General features: G+C 39.3%; 1 pseudogene; it reads left to right on the top strand.

Moving 5' to 3' along the window:
- The window catches only part of LOC113059506 (carboxypeptidase Q-like), a 48,936-nt pseudogene that overhangs the window by 23,015 nt on the left and 12,314 nt on the right, over positions 1–13,607 (top strand).

The following is a 13,607-nucleotide window of genomic DNA, read 5'->3' as shown; positions in this document are numbered from 1 at the left end:
CTTGATTGTTCCCCCTATTTAGATCTCCTAGTGTGCTCTGTCTTGCGTCGGTTCATTGTGTTACTTACGTGTTTCTCAGATGTGTTCCACACTTGTGACTGTGATTGTATCCTGTATACCGTGAGTGTTTGTTTATAGTTAGTGTTTAGTGTCTTTATCTGGTCAGCCCTGTCTTGTTTGGTTATTTAGTCCTTACCCTAGCCCTTGTTTTCCCCCTCGTGGGTTTTTGTTTTCCCTTTTTGTATTTAATAAACCCTTTTGTGTTGAATCCTGTCTGCACTTGAGTTCCTCCCTTGCAAACCCTGACATCCACTTCTTAATAAAAGACTTCACTGTGATAAAGCCTGGAATGTTTTATATTATATTATATATTTAATATATATTTTTATATATATATTTTTTGTATCCATTTACTGACTTGAACTTTATTCTGGAGATCTTTTCATAGTGCCTTGCCACCCAGAGTTGATTGTTTGCTTCAGCTGCACTACCAAGGACTGAAATTCCAGGAAATATATTTTCATGCTGTGCTTATAGAAATGACCACAGCTTAACACAGTTGATTGATTTGTGTGCCATTGAGAAGGTTATTAGCTACATCTGATCTAGTTTACAAGTCTTTTTAGGGGGGGGGGGGTGTCGAGGGTAATCCTTTTTCCAACTCAGTTATTCTGTTTTTTTTTTCTGACATGTTGATGTTATATCTTTCTCTCAGATGTTTTAATTTCAGACTACAAATAATAAAAAAATTGATTATTTTAAAGTGATTCTTTTCTACACTCACTATATATCATGATGATAATGATAATGCATCATCCGTTATATTAGGGGAACTAAATGGAAACATTTGCTAATTTAGTTTTTATTGCACAACATTAAAATAATGACAGTGGCACATCTTGTCCCATTACTGGGTTAAGATTAACCTCGACCTCAGGCAAAAATCCCCCTTGCATAAACTTATATTAACTGTCATCTAGTTTTTGTGTACTTTATAATCATTTTTTTAAATTATTATTATTTATTAAAGGGGTGTCATTTATGTGAAATGCTGAATCAAATTTTCTATTTGAAGTCTGGCACTAATTTCTAATATTTCAAAAAAAAAAAAAAATTCATTTGATGCTTTTCTAAAACTGGTTAAAATCACTTACAATATCAATAGCACTTTAATATAATGCACATGACCTTGACTGCTAGAATCATCAATGACTCAGTTTTCTGAGAACGTGATAGGAAATGAGATTTAGAATACAAGAACAAAAACCTTCCAAGTGTCCAATTGGAATATAAAAAATACATAATAACTACAATCTTCAGTGAATTTCAAATGGAATAATATAGCTGCAAGCAGCAATTACAGGGCCAAGCAGTCCACCGGCAAATTGAGGAGCTAAGCATGGCATGGAGGATCACACCAAATGCCACAATAAGCATTGATTACATCAATTTTAGGATGATTGTAATTGAAATGGCTGAACAATCGTAAATTCAAGCACTAGTAATATGATTAAATGGCTTACCACTTTTGAACAAAAGGTGGTGCTGTAATCAAATCATTTTGGTGTGTTCTAAGTGAGGTGAAAATGGCACACACAAAGTTTGGTGTCAGTATGCCAAAGCATTGCAGAGATACAAACAGAAGTGTCATTTTGGCATCATGCTTCAAATTCGTCGCTGTGGTACACAAAAATGAGACTTCAAATAGAGACTTCAAATTTGCTATATTTAATGTTGGGACTGTCCTCTATCAGTGTGCCAAAGTATACAACTTTCCCACAAGCAGTTCTATCGGCTGCAATATACTTGGGACGGAAGCGGAATATTATTAATGAAAAAGAATCCTAACGGATACAATAGGTGCCTATGCACCTTCGGTGCTTGGTCCCTAATTAGTGAGAATGTCCAATCTGATTCTGAATGCTCTGTGTTATCTTTTGTTGTGTTTGCAGGCACAACACAGACACAAAAACTTTCCAGTTCTGGAACTGAATGGAACTGAATTGTTTGATGTCAGTGTTTATTGGGGAATTTGAAAGTGAATTTGACAGCTTAATTGTGTGATGTTTGCCTCATTACGCACATCTGTGCATTTGATCAGTCCGTTCTCATTTCTTCAATTCACAGTGTGGCTGGATGACCTGAAAAAGTCACTATTTTTGGCAGACATAATTGTTGGGCTGAGCAGAAAAATGAAATGCAATAAGTGCTAAATTTAAACTGCCAATGGCTCATCTAGTCAGATCAGTAGAGAATTGTCCAACATTTTGTTGAATGAATTGTGTGTGTGTGTGTGTGTGTGTGTGTGTGTGTGTGTGTGCCTGAATTCTTGCAGTGGCGTCTGTGGGATGTTGTGTTTTGTTTTCTGGTATTGGAATTGGTTGACATTTATTCCCGAGCAATTAATACCAAGCAAATGCTGAATTCCTTTCTTATTTACAATTTAATAAACTGACCAATAAATCTGTCCAGCAGTTTTGAATTTATTAATTTCAAACTTTAAGGGGTCGTATATTAATTAAATAGTTAAATAGTCTTTAGTTATAAGAAAGAATCAATTCAAACTCATCATACAGTCATAAAAAACAATTATTTTAAGGGCACTTTGGTAAAGTCTATTTAATACTTTAATCTGCATAAAATGAAATAATTCAGTTACTGAGGTCTTGATAAATGCTAATTATGTATGCAATTATTCATCTGCAAATTAGTATCAGCTAAATTTGATTTGAAATGAACTCTGTTTCTTATAATAGACACTACAATTCGGGATAGCCTACATTTAAACTGTTCTTTATTATTCTCCCTTCAAATTCATTACAATGCAAACTATTACTTTAAAAGGAGAGCAGAAATGGGCATGAAAAAACATGAAATTTGCTGGGAAATTCACAGCCATCTTTTTAAAATCATACAAAAATTTGCATTCCTGCTTTTAAATCCTCCAGAAACCATTGCCCCACAAACTTCCATTGTAAGTACATTACTGGGACCAATTTTAACCAAAGTTAGTTTATATGATAATCAACAGTATGTCACAAATTATGTATTGTAATAGAGCTTAATTTGTTTTAAACCCAGTATATTCATTTTAAATATCTTAAAAACTTTTGAAACAGAGCTGTGTACTATATTTTGATATTGAGAGAATTAAGTAAGATTTTAATGAAAATCTGATTTTCTTTCCTGACAGTTCCTAAGGCAACAACAATTTGAACATTTCTAGGATCTGGTCAAACATTTCATCACTGTGTGTATAGTTTTCTTGTTTTGTCCTTTTCCTTCTCATGATGATTTGAGTTACAACAAAGTCGTCTGAAGGTGAATTGTGAATGATTTACTGACTTGTGAAAGAGCGTGCATGCTGTTCATTTCACAGCGAGTCCTTCCCTTTATCTGCTCTGTAACGCTGGCTCATTCTCTTACCACATGTTTTTTAAACAACTCTCTGGTTTTGCTCTAAATGCTACACTCTTTTCAGCACACACAATAATGGAGTTCCAGGAAGTGGTGGGGGTGGAGAGAGTGAATGACTGTTTGTGTAACCTCTGTCTTTGGCCCACTACTATACCGTCAAACGTCATCATACATCGTCTAGCTCCTACAATACACATATATACTACACATATATTCTATATCTATGTGCTGCTTACTGACACACACACACACACACACGCACACACACACACAAATGCACACATATCATACGGTGCAGCTTACACATCCAGGAGCAGAGGACTTTACAGCAATAAGAGGATAAAATAGCTGTTTTTAAAGTAACCTCACTCTAAAAAGAGAAACATTTCTCTATCTCTCTCTCTTGAATTGGCAATATTTGAGAAAAGGGTTTAGTGATTTCTAATTATTGAGAGTACTAGCCCTCCTCAATGTCTATGGTGGTTATCGCCCTGATCAGACATGGAAATTTGTGTCTGTAATGATATTTTGTTATCAAATTTATCATTTTTTTGGCAAAAATTTCTTTGAGTAACTTGACCGTGAATATGAACTACATTCGGTTGAATGTACTGTAACAAAAAAAATTAATAAAATACTTTTAGTTAAAATCTTTATCAATGCCAAAAATGTTTACATGTATGTTCGCTCCAGCAGCCATGTTGACGCTGAAGCCGGTTAACACTGAGATAATTCATACCCCTTCATCTGAAGTGTGGTCCTGAAAAAAACAGTCTGGAGGGCTATCTGGCCCTTCCCCTTACCCCTATCCCTCCAACCAAAAGAGAATCGGGACACCCCTACCCCTAAACATGATCGTGCGAAACAGAGGGGTAAGGCAAAGGGCAAGGGAAACTGCATGTTCTTTCAGTCCCTCTGTATCTCTCTTTCTCTCTTTCATATAAAATACTAAATTAAAACTAATATCTCATCCTCATCCCTGTATGACTTTCTTCTGTAGAACATGAAAGACACTTTATGTCTCAGTGTTTTCTTTAATCAGTGTCAGTTTTTTTTTTTTTTTTTTTTTTTTGGTCATACAGGTTTGGAATGGCATGAATGCAAAATTAATGATGATAGAATTTTTTTGGGGGGTGAACAATATCCTCAACAAATATGATATACTATATTATTATTTCACTGAAAATATCAAGCTGAGACTACATTTTATTTGATTAGCATCTGTTTTCTTTTTCATTTACACATCCTAATCATATCCTGTCTGGTCCAGATTTACTGCAGGATATTGAATGATTGCGGGCACATTAGGCTGAAGTCATCCTCTCCCTGTTCACTCTCTTAATTTCACTTACTCATTCATATTTCAATGCCTCGTAATTAATAGCCTCATCCTGTCAGAGCTCATTAATGGTGACATGATAGTGTTTAATTATGAGGTCAGTCAGCCCTTACAGTCCACCCTGTCACATAGTTATCAGGAAGTTAAGATTAATCTGGAGACAGATCTCTCTTTGTCTCAGTACTCACCACTAAATCCCTCTTTTTTTGGTTGGCCAGCATGGTTATACTGTCCATATTATTATACTAGTTAGTCTGAAATATATTCAAAACCAAAACTGCAATTAGAAAAATATTTGCATTTTCTTTTCTTTTTTTTTAATATAAAAACATGTTTAGGTTTATCCATCATTTCCAAATTTGAGGACCACATCAAAATAGGCTGGTCCTCCTGCCAAACAGTAATGTATGCAGTGCTTGTCTAACATCAGTCTCTGAAAATATCTGGTTTACTCTTTGTTTGTTTGCATTTTGTACTTGAAAGAAATGGAAAATAGCTTCTGCTTGTGAGCTGGCTTTGAAGAGGATTACAGAAATTACCAAAAGTTTAATGTTGATTTTGTGCATTGGCAAAGCTTTTAGATGTTGTTGATGCTGTGTAATACTGAAAATGATAATTTTTACTTCTATGTTTAATGTTACCATGAGTGTTTTCTTTCAGGAATTCCAATTAATAATTCACTCAGTGATTAAAAAATCTTTATTTACCCATTATTCACTCAGAATGTTATTTGATCTGTATTATTCATTATTATTTATAAAGTGACGTGACATACAGCCAAGTATGGTAACCATACTCAGAATTCGTGCTCTGCATTTTACCCATCCAAATTGCATACACACAGCACAACACACACCCGGAGCAGCTCATCATTGTGAAAAGCGCAGTGTGCGCTGATTGGCCAGCTATCCAGTGCGTTGTGATTGGCCAAATACCTGAAGCGTGTGATTGAAATTTTACGGCCCTTAACAAACTGTCATGCCTTCTCCCAGCAAGACGAGACAAAACCAATAAAACCCTCATGAACGAGGTATTTGTTTCATCCAGTGGGGACATAATTACTGATTATAATAACTTATATTGTCTTTTTACATGTTGTGTTGCAAATCATGCTGCGTAAACATAAACTTGTCTGCATTTGTGATCGGAGTAATGACAAACAACAAGTGCTACTGTTTGAATCATCAGTGGAAAATTCTTTACATATTGTGGCGGGGTAAAGTACGACACGACTCGAGGATGAAGGTAAGTTCTCCGAAGGGTTGTGGAAGGCATTGCTGTGAGGCGGTTTGGTGCTCGGCATCTTGGCTAATGGTGCGCTGGTGCAGTGTGGGTCCGTGCTCTCCCGTGGGCGTTGGGGCTGGCGGTCACACGCTGCTCTCTGCTGGCAAAGGGAAAGACAAGATAAGCCGAGTCTTGCGGAGACATCTCTCACCTCTGTACCCGCTTGCGGGGTTTATATGAGCAGCGGCTGATGGGGCACAGGTGTGGCCGCTCAGCCCGTGATGAGCAGGTGCAGGTGTGCCTGCTCTGTTTCCAGGGCAACGCTGATGAGAGCTCGGGACACATGTCACCCCCCCCCCCCCCCAAAGTGCCGTCCTGTTCCTCTGGAGAAGTGGGGAGATCAGGGGAGAGCAGGGAGTGGAGCCTGACAGACCTGCGAAAGCTGACCACAGGCGGGAGACTCTATTGGCGTTGGCGTTGGCTATCCCCGCTTGGTGTTGCATGGTGAAGTTGAAGTCCTGGAGTGCAAGGAACCAGCATGTCACCCTGGCATTGGTCTCCTTCGCTCGGGCCATCCACTGCAGGGGAGCGTGGTCCGTAAGGAGGGTGAAGTGGCGGCTGAGGAGATAATACCGGAGCTCCCGGACTGCCCACTTGATGGCCAATGCTTTCCTCTCCACCGTGGCATACCGTTGTTCTGCAGGGGTCAGCTTTCAGCTTATGAACTTCACCGGGTGTTCCTCAGTTGAAGAAGTAGTTGAAGTCGGGGGCTCGGAGGACTGGTTCTGTTGTGAGGGCTGCTTTGATCTTGAGGAATGCTGCTTCCATCTCGGAGGTCCACAGGACCTTCTCCGGCTGCCCATTCCTGGTCAGGTCTGTCAGGGGAGAAGCTAAGGACAAGAAGTTAGGGATAAAGCAGCGGTAGTACTCTGCCAACCCCAAAAAGGCCCGTACCTGTGTCTTGGAGGTGGGCCGCGGTGCGGAGAGGATAGCTGCCATCTTCTTCTCTTGAGGTTTTATAAGGCTGCGACCCACCTGGTACCCCAAGTATTTTGCTTCGGCGAAGGCCAGATGACACTTCTGGGAGTTGGCGGTCAGGCCAGCCCGGCGTAGTTTTGGCAGCACCCTCCGCAGCCGTTCCAGATGGTCCTCCCAGGTCTCTGAGTGGATAACGACGTCGTCGAGGTAGGCCACCGCATAGGCCTGATGCGGTCGGAGGAGGACATCCATTAGCCATTGGAAAGTGGCCAGGGCCCCGTGTAGGCGGAATGGAAGGACCCGGTACTGCCAGTAGCCACTTGGGGTAGAGAAGGCCATTTTCAGTTTTGCCTGATCTGTCAAGGGGACCTGCCAGTAGCCCTTGGTAAGGTCGAGAGTGGATATGAACTGGACCACCCTTCGGGGAAATGGCGGCACTCTCTCCCCTACCTTCTGGTGTTGGGTGGCTCTCGACGAATTCATCCACGTTGGCCGGGTTTCGCATGCTGGCAGCCTGACGTAGTGGGTGGGGAAGAGCACATAGGAGGCGGTTGACCACAATGCGCTCTGCTACCTGGTGTACGGAGGGACCCCAGGCCAGCAACCAGTGTTGGGCCAGACGCGAGAGGCTAGCAGCTTGTGCCCTGGCCGGCTGCCGTGGGTCGAAGGTCCATTCGTTGAACAGTTGGGCCGCACTGATCGGAGACAGCCCCATCCTTCCCAGGCTGTCCTTCCGTAAGTCCTTGTAGGAGATGCTTTGTTCCGGGGGAAGAGCGAAGTACTCGTGAGCAGTGGGACAACAATGCATGCCCATTCCTCCTTGGGCCACGCCTCCCGCATGTCTCAAACATCTGGAGGTACATCGTCACGTCATTGTGTGCTGTCATCCTGGGCAGTGGCTGGGTTGCCTGGGTTGCCTGACACGGGGGTCAAGTAGTGGAGTTCGCAGGGCTGTGGCGAGACGGAGCGCGGCCCACTCATGCTGGGGTTCCCCTGCCGGGAGGCCATGTGCTCCATGATTTGCTGCTGGTGGAAATACGTGAGGTAAGAAGCGTGGGGAAAAAAAACTATCCAAACCAGTCCAATCGTAGAACGCCATGTGGGGAGGGGTCGTCGGTATCCTCTTCACTGTTATGCCTGCATTCTCCACCAGTGTGGCGGGGTGAAGTAGGACACGACTCGAGGATGAAGGTAAGTTCCATGAAGGGTGGATTTTATTAACAGAAATTGTTGTGGAAGGCGTTGCTGTGAGGCAGTTTGGTGCTCGGTGCTCAGCGTCTTGGCTATGGGTGCGCTGGTGCAGTGTGGGTCCGTGCTCTCCTGTGGGCATTGGGGCTGGCGGTCACATGCTGCTCTCTGCGGGCAAAGGGAAAGACAAGATTAGTAGAGTCTTGCGGAGACATCTCTCCAGCGGCTGATGGGGCGCAGGTGTGGCCGCTCACCCCGTGATGAGCAGGTGCAGGTGTGCCTGCTCTGTTACCAGGGAGATTCTGATGAGAGCTCGGGACATGTGTCACAATATGTAAATGTACTTACAGGCTGTGAGTCAGAAGCACCAGACTGAACTTGCAAAGTTGGAATTCTATTTCTAGTTGTTAAGTTCAATAAAATCCAAAGTTGGATAGTTCAATAAAAAATCCCAAAATGTACACAAATTAATATAAAAAAACACATAATGTAAATAAATTGTCGCAGAATAAGAATATGTGAATAACTCAATTTTGACAAAAATGTCAGATAGAACCTTATAATTCCAAGGGGACGATATGATGTAAAAAACTGCATTTATTTAAAAAAAAAAAAAAATCAAACAGTATAAGTCTTTACTGTCATTTACTGTTTGCAAACATTTGAATGGTGGTGTATTTTTGACAAACATGAATGACATTTTGCTTTTTTGAAGATGATTGTTGAATCATAACTTGAATGTCTCTTTTTTTCTGACTCAAAGACCTTAGTAGACTTGAGAAATAATGCAACCATCATTTTGTCTACTTAAATGGTGTTCTTAGTCATTGTCGAAGCTTAATAGCTGCCATTAGCAGCTTTTTGGTTTATACTGTAAAAGAGCTATAGATTCTTCAAAATATCTTCAAAATAAAAAAGCAACATCATACGGATTTTGAAATGTCTCCTGTTCAAGAATTCACCTGCTCTAACAGTATGAACCATTTCCACCTAGACATCTCCATCCGTAATGTCATTAATTTATGACTATTATTATTATTATTATTTATTTATTTATTTATTTATTTTTATTAGTTTTGGTTGACTTGTTATTTTGTTTGTACATGTTGTAGCCCTTTGAGTATTACAAACTATTACAGATTCTGTTGTCTGATGATGAAAGCACAAAGTCTCACAGTAGATTTTGTTGAACACATAAGAACGGTCACTACAGCATGTTTTATTACTTTTGCTGTTGGCACATTGGCTGTTGCTTCAGAGTTCACCCGTTGTAACCCACAGATGGTTGTCGTAGATTATCGTTAGCCTTTACTCATTATGCTGTTGGGACTGTTAACCTGTCATGAGACTGACAACAACATGACATGGTTTAGACAAAATCTGCCACAGTATTCAAATATACATTTTGAGGGATTGTGCCTGTAGCTGATTCGTGGATGTCCAGACAGCATTTGTAAATTTGCCAACAGGGTGCTGTAGGCTAATAGCTGACAAATCAACTGAAAAATTCACTTTACTGAGGCGAGTCTGAAAAACAGACTTCATTTCAGCTTTATACCCCAAATGTTCACGATTTTTAAAAGCATTCAGAATGTTTATTGCCCTAATATTTGACCACCCCATGGAGGTTCTTGTATGAATGGCAGATTGACAATATGAAACAAAAGTGGAGAGCGTTATTTGTAAGCTATATTCCTAAAGTTTGTGCAGCAGTGCTGAAAGTGCATGTAAAGTGGAGTGTAGAAGATGGTCTCAGTGGAGTAGAAATATATTCTTAGCTAGTGTTAGAACTACTGTATGGAAGATGAGAAGAGGATGTTTAGAGTTTAAATCTAATCTAGAGCATCAGTTTAAAGGCTTTCACTGTGGCCTGGGTTTGACAAGATCTATTTAGACTCACAGTCAACATCTGGAAAAGGTTGCCTTTTTTCCCTATACAGTGTGTTATGTAAACTGAATGAATGAATAAACAATTGTGCAACTTTATATAAAGAATGAAACAATGCAGAGAAACTATGTTATTAAATATTTATTTTACTATTCATTTGTATGCTTTTAGGGGGTGCTGCTCAGTGGTCATCTGGACAGCTGGGACGTTGGCCAGGGTGTTATGGATGATGGAGACGGGGTTGTCATTTCCTGGGAAGCTGTGAGACTGGGAGACTTAGGTGAGACATGTGATGATGGTAAAATTTTGAGTACCTCTCTCTCTCCATCACATGAGTAAATATTTAGTTATATACAGCTGCTAGTGATTGAGAAATGCACATAAGAAAAGTTATAGGGACATTCTTTGTCATATCTACCCAATCTCAGAAGCTTACCAGACTGAAGTGTTTGATGTTGTTAATATGTTTTTAGTTATTCTAAAGAAAGGCAAACATAAATAGTAATCAAAGCCAAAATATTAAATGTAATGGATGAATATTTACTGAGTTATCCACTAATTTGTAGAAGGGGGTCAAAATATCAATTTTCACTCAAGATTTGAGACAAATTACAAGGGAGAAAAGTTCTTTATAGAGATGGCAGCATCATTGTTATTTTTTTCACTGAAATTGGTAGGTATGTTAGTAAAATATTTTGACATTAGTAAACCGTGTTGCATTATTATAAACTTTTCTTTAGGTATCTTCATTTTTAAGGTTATATGGTAAGGTCCCACATATATGGGGACCTCATTGTGTCTCCATGTGCAAACTGTTGAATTCAATGTGGGTCACTATGTGTACAACTGCCTTTCTTTTATTCATGTATATGAACTCTTTTGATGTCTTTCACCAGAATCTCTAGTTATGTTGAAATTTTTTTTTAATGACTGTTTTTAAATAATTGTAAAAAAAAGATTATTGTTATATTTATGGTTCAAACTGTATGCATATATATATATATATATATATATATATATATATATATATATATATATATATATATATATATATATATATATATATATATAAAATGTAGATTTTGTGCATGTGCAGTAATTTAGAGAAAAATTCTGTTATAATGGAGATTATTAAAATTCCTGCTGAGTGTCAATATGCAATGTGGTTTGAGTTTCTTGGCCCCTCTCTGTTGTTGCTTTATTGCAGAGGCAATACTGAGGCTTGTGCTCATTTGTATTTAACATCTTTCTCTTGGCAATAGGCATCCACAAACACTGGCAAAGTAAAGCTATAATGGTGCACAATAACCACAGACAATATGATTTATTTCACTGCTGGTAAAGTAAGCATTTTCAACAACATTTTAAATGATCAACAACATTCTGTTCATTGAGTCCTTGGCTCTGTTTCTACTATGTATTTTTTTTTTTTATTATTATTGCAACAGTGTGAGCTATTTACTCAGTATCCATAAATCTACTCGTAGCACCATGTTCTGGTCTATTACATTCTCTCAGCTGCATCCTCTGCCGTGCCATTTGACTTGGACACACTGACCAGTTTTTTCCCATGTGTACCTTGCAGTTTAGGAGATGGATGCATGTATAGACAGCTCTCCCGTCTGAATCATCAAGAAAGCCCAACACAATTAAGCCCAAAATATCTCTCACAGATTCCACTCTGCTGGAAGTACAGACAAGTTATCAAGTCCCCAGCATGCAACTGTCTGGAAGGTCAGGATCATCTAGCATTGCCTTCCTAGATATGTCAGCATGATGTCTCTAATGTGTGAACCTGGCCTTACATATGCACTATCATTTAAAAAATAAATATAATCTTCTCTTGCCCTTTTCTGCTAAAGATCAGATTGATGAAAGCAACTAACTTTGATCTTAGCCAGTGAGTAAACATTACAGTGTCTGCATTATGAAAATGTATTCTGAAATATTATGTGGTTGGCTCATGCTGTCGATTGTTTGTATCCCCAGGGCTGTGTCCCGAAAGAACACTGAGGATGGTTCTGCGGGCCGCAGAGGAGCCAGGGGGGGTGGGAGCTGCTCAGTACTTCCAACAGCACAAACTACACTTCCTCATCAATACTATTATGTCTTGTTGGATGATTTAGAACAAATGTGTCGAACATGTGACCCATGGGAGGTTTTATAGAAAAAAAAGTTAAAGTAATTATGTTAACTGAGTTCATTTATATATATTGGAATGCTTATTCGTAATGTTCTATTTACAGCTGCAGCAGGGCAGATAAACTCACACTTTAATTTGTGGTGTTGCAAGTTCACAACTTAAAGCTGAAAAACTACTAATTTAATTACATGTGAAGAAAAGTAATAAGTGATAAATGAGTGAATCTTTTCTATGGTTCCACTATATATACAGTACAGACCAAAAGTTTGGAGACACCTTCTCATTCAAAGAGTTTTCATGACTATGAAAATTGTAGAGTCACACTGAAGGCATCAAGGGCTATTTGACTAAGAAGGAGAGTGATGGGGTGCTGCGCCAGATGACCTGGCCTCCACAGCCACCAGACCTGAACCCAATCGAGATGGTTTAGGTTTGAGCTGGACCGCAGACAGAAGACAAAAGGGCCAAAAGTGCTAAGCATCTCGGGGAACTCCTTCAAGACTGTTGGAAGACCATTTCAGGTGACTACCTCTTGAAGCTCATCAAGAGAAAGCCAAGAGTGTGCAAAGCAGTAATCAAAGCAAAAGGTGGCTACTTTGAAGAACCTACAATATGACATATTTTCAGTTGTTTCATACTTTTTTGTTATGTATATAATTCCATATATAATTCCACATGTGTTAATTCATAGTTTTGATGCCTTCAGTGTGAATCTACAATTTTCATAGTCATGAAAATAAAGAAAACTCTTTGAATGAGAAGGTGTGTCCAAACTTTTGGTCTGTATTGTATATAACATATATTACACTCCCCCCAACCACACACATATATGAAATATTAGATATCTATTAGGGCTGGTAAGCGATTACAATTTTTATCGAATTAATTACATGATGCGGTGATAATCGCATTAATCGCACAAAAATAACAACTATATTCAATAAAACGGTTGACAAAGGAATTATTGAATGAAGTAGTTCTGATGGCAGATGGAGTATTCTGATGACGACTTTTCATACCTTTATGGACCTTGACACTGTTATTTACTTGGCAGTCTATTGGACAGTCTCAAGCCTCCAGGTTTTAATCCAAAATATCTCAAATTGTGTTCCAAAGATGAACAGAGCTTTTATGGGTTTGAAACAACATGGGGGTAAGCGATTAATAACAAGATTTTCATTATAGGGTGGAGTATCCCTTTAAGTTTTCACTGAAGAGCTGAGATGTGTTTCGGCCACTCGGCAGTGGTCACAGGGACTGTGGTGATGGGAGTTAACCCTCTGGGTTCTAAGGGGATTTTGGAACCCTAGAGAAATTCTGACATTTGTGCTTTTTCAAAAACATATTAATGGCTGGTTACACTGTATTCAGCACAAACAGTGCTACAATAATATGTAATCATCATGTATGTTCATTTTGGTACATACCTC

Source organism: Carassius auratus, chromosome 41, assembly GCF_003368295.1.
Source record: "Carassius auratus strain Wakin chromosome 41, ASM336829v1, whole genome shotgun sequence".
Lineage (NCBI taxonomy): Eukaryota > Metazoa > Chordata > Actinopteri > Cypriniformes > Cyprinidae > Carassius > Carassius auratus.
The sequence above is the reverse complement of the archived record's forward strand: the minus strand, read 5'-3'. Positions and strand labels throughout refer to the sequence as shown.